The sequence below is a fragment of the Rhipicephalus microplus genome, unplaced genomic scaffold, assembly GCF_043290135.1.
Source record: "Rhipicephalus microplus isolate Deutch F79 unplaced genomic scaffold, USDA_Rmic scaffold_26, whole genome shotgun sequence".
Lineage (NCBI taxonomy): Eukaryota > Metazoa > Arthropoda > Arachnida > Ixodida > Ixodidae > Rhipicephalus > Rhipicephalus microplus.
Genome location: NW_027464599.1, coordinates 6285298 through 6288665, shown reverse-complemented (window position 1 = coordinate 6288665; position 3368 = coordinate 6285298).

Here is a 3368-nt window from a genome sequence, read left to right as displayed (position 1 = left end):
CACAACTAGACACTCCACAGCTTGAGACTCCGCAACTTGAAACTCCACAACTTGAAACTTCGCAACTAGAAACTCCGCAACTAGAAACTCCACAACTAGAAACTCCACAACTCGAAACTCCACTACTAGATACTCCACAACTGGAAACTCGACAACTAGAAACTCCACATCTAGAGACACCACAACTTGAAAATCCACAACTAGAGACTCTGCAACTTGAAACTCAACAACTAGATACTCCGCAACTGAACAACTAGAAACTCCACAACTGGAAAATCCACAACTAGATACTCCACAACTAGAAAATCTACAACTAGAAACTCCACAACTATAGACTCCACAACTTGAAACTCCACAAGTTTAAACTCCACAACTTGAGACTCCACAACTAGAAACTCCACAACTAGAAACTCCACAACTGGAAACTCCCCAACTAGAAACTCCGCAACTAGAAACTCCGCAACAGGAGACTCAACAACTAGAAACTCCACAACTAGAAACTCGAAAACTAGAAACTCCACAACTAGAAACTTCACAACTAGAAACTCCGCAACTAGAGACTCCACAACTACAAACTTCAACACTTGAAACTCCTCAAATAGAAACTCCACAACCAGAAACTCCACAATTAGAAACTCCGCAACTAGAAACTCCGCAACTAGAAACTCCACAACTAGAAACTCCACAACTAGAAACTCCAGAACTTCAAACTTCGCAAATACAGACTCGGCAACTAGAAATTCCATATCTAGAAACTCCACAACTATAAACTGCAAAACTAGAGACTCCACAACTAGAAACTCAACAACTAGAAACTCCACAACTACAAGCTCCACAAATAGAGACACGACTACAAAAAATTTCATGTCTAGAAAGTCCACAACTATAACTCCACAAATGGAAACTCCACAACTAGAAACTCCACAACTAGAAGCTCCACAACTAGAGACTCCGCAACTAGAAACTCCGCAGCTAGATACTCGACAAATAGAAACTCCGCAGCTAGAAACTACACAACTACAGACTCCACAACTAGAAACTCCACAACTAGAAACTCCACAACTAGAAAACTAGAAACTCCACAACTTGAAACCTCACGACCTTAAGTTACGCAACTAGAAAATCCACATCTAGAGATTCCGCAACTAGAAACTCCACAACTAGAAACTCCACAACTCAAAATTCCACAACTAGAAACTCCAAAACTCGAAACTCCACAACTCGAAACTCCACAACTGGAAACTTCACAACTTGAGACTCCGCGACTTGAAACTTCACAACTAGAAACTCCGCTATTAAAAACTCCGCAACTAGAAACTCCGCAACTACAAACTCCACAATTTAAAACTCCACAACTAGATACTCCACAACTGGAAACTCCACAACTAGATACTTCACAACTGGAAACTCCACAACTAGATACTCCACAACTAAAAACTCCACAACTAGAAACTCCCCAACTAGAGACTCCAGAACTAAAAACTCCACAACCAGAGACTCCGCAACTTCACAACTAGAAACTCCACAACTGTAAACTGCACAACTAGATACTCTGCAACTAGAAACTCCACAACTAGAGACTCCACAACATGAAACTCCACAACTTTAAACTCCACAACTTGAGACTCCACAACTAGAAACTCCACAACTTGAAACTCCACAGCTAGAGACTCCGCAACTAGAAACTCCACAACTAGGGACTCCACAACTGGAAACTCCACTACTAGATACTCCACAACTGGAAACTCGGCAACTGGAAAATCCACAACTAGATACTCCACAACTAGAAAATCTACAACTAGAAACTCCGCAACTAGAAACTCCACAACTAGAAACTCCACAACTACAAACTCCACAACTACAAACCCCACAAACACAGACTCGGCAACTAGAATTTCCATATCTAGAAACTCCACAGCTAGAAACTACAAAACTAGACTTCACAACTAGAAACTCAACAACTAAAAACTCCACAACTAAAAACTCCACAACCAGAAACTCCACAACTTGAGACTCCGCAACTTGAAACTTCAAAACTAGAAACTCCGCTATTAAAAACTGCGCAACTAGAAACTCCGCAACTAGAAACTCGACAACTGGAAAATCCACAACTAGAAACTCCACAACTTGAAACTCCACAACTTGAAACCTCACAACTTTAAGTTCCGCAACTAGAAAATCCACAGCTAGTGATTCCGCACCTAGAAACTCCTAAACTCAAAACTCCAACACTAGAAACTCCAAAAATCGAAACTCCACAACTAGAGACTCCGCAACTAGAAACTCCACAACCAGAAACTCCACAACCAGAAACTCCACAACTAAAAACTCCACAACTAAAACTCCATCACTGGAAACTCCGCAGCTAGAAACTACACAACTAGAGACTCCACAACTAGAAACTCCACAACTAGAAACTCCACAACTAGAGACTCCACCACTTGAAACCTCACAACTTTAGGTTCCGCAACTAGAAATTCCACAGCTAGAGATTCCGCAACTAGAAACTCCACAACTAGAAACTCCACAACTCAAACCTCCAACACTAGAAACTCCAAAACTCAAAACTCCACAACCAGAGACTCTGCAACTAGAAACTCCGCAGCTAGAAACTCCACAAATAGAAACTCCACTACTAGATACTCCACAACTGAAAACTCGGCAACTAGAAACTCCACAACTAGAGACTCCACAACTTGAAACTCCACAACTAGAGACTCTGCAACTAGAAACTCCACAACTAGACACTCCACAACTAAAAACTCTTCAACTAGACACTCCACAACTAAAAACTCTTCAACTAGGAATTCCTAAACTAGAGACTCCACAACTAAAAAATCTACAACTAGAGACTTCAAACTAGAAACTCAACAACTAGAAACTCCACAACTAAAAACTCAACAACTAGAAACTCCACATCTTGAGACTCAGCAACTAGAAACTCCACAACTAGGGACTCCACAAGTTTAAACTCCACAACTAGAGACTCCACAACTAGAAACTCCACAACTTGAAACTCCTCAACTAGAAACTCCACAACCAGAAACTCCACAACTAGAAACTCCGCAACTAGAAACTCCGCAACTAGAGACTCCACAACTAGAATCTCCACGACTAGAAACTCCACAACTACAAACTCCACAAATAGATACTTCACAACTGGAAACTCCACAACTAGATACTCCACAACTGGAAGCTCCACAACTAGAAACTCCATAACTAGAGACTCCACAACTCGAAACTCCACAACTAGAAACTCCACAACTAAAAACTCCACAACCAGAGACTCCACAACTTCACAACTAGAAACTGCGCAACTGGAAGCTCCACAACTAGATACTCTGCAACTAGAAACTCCACAACTAGAG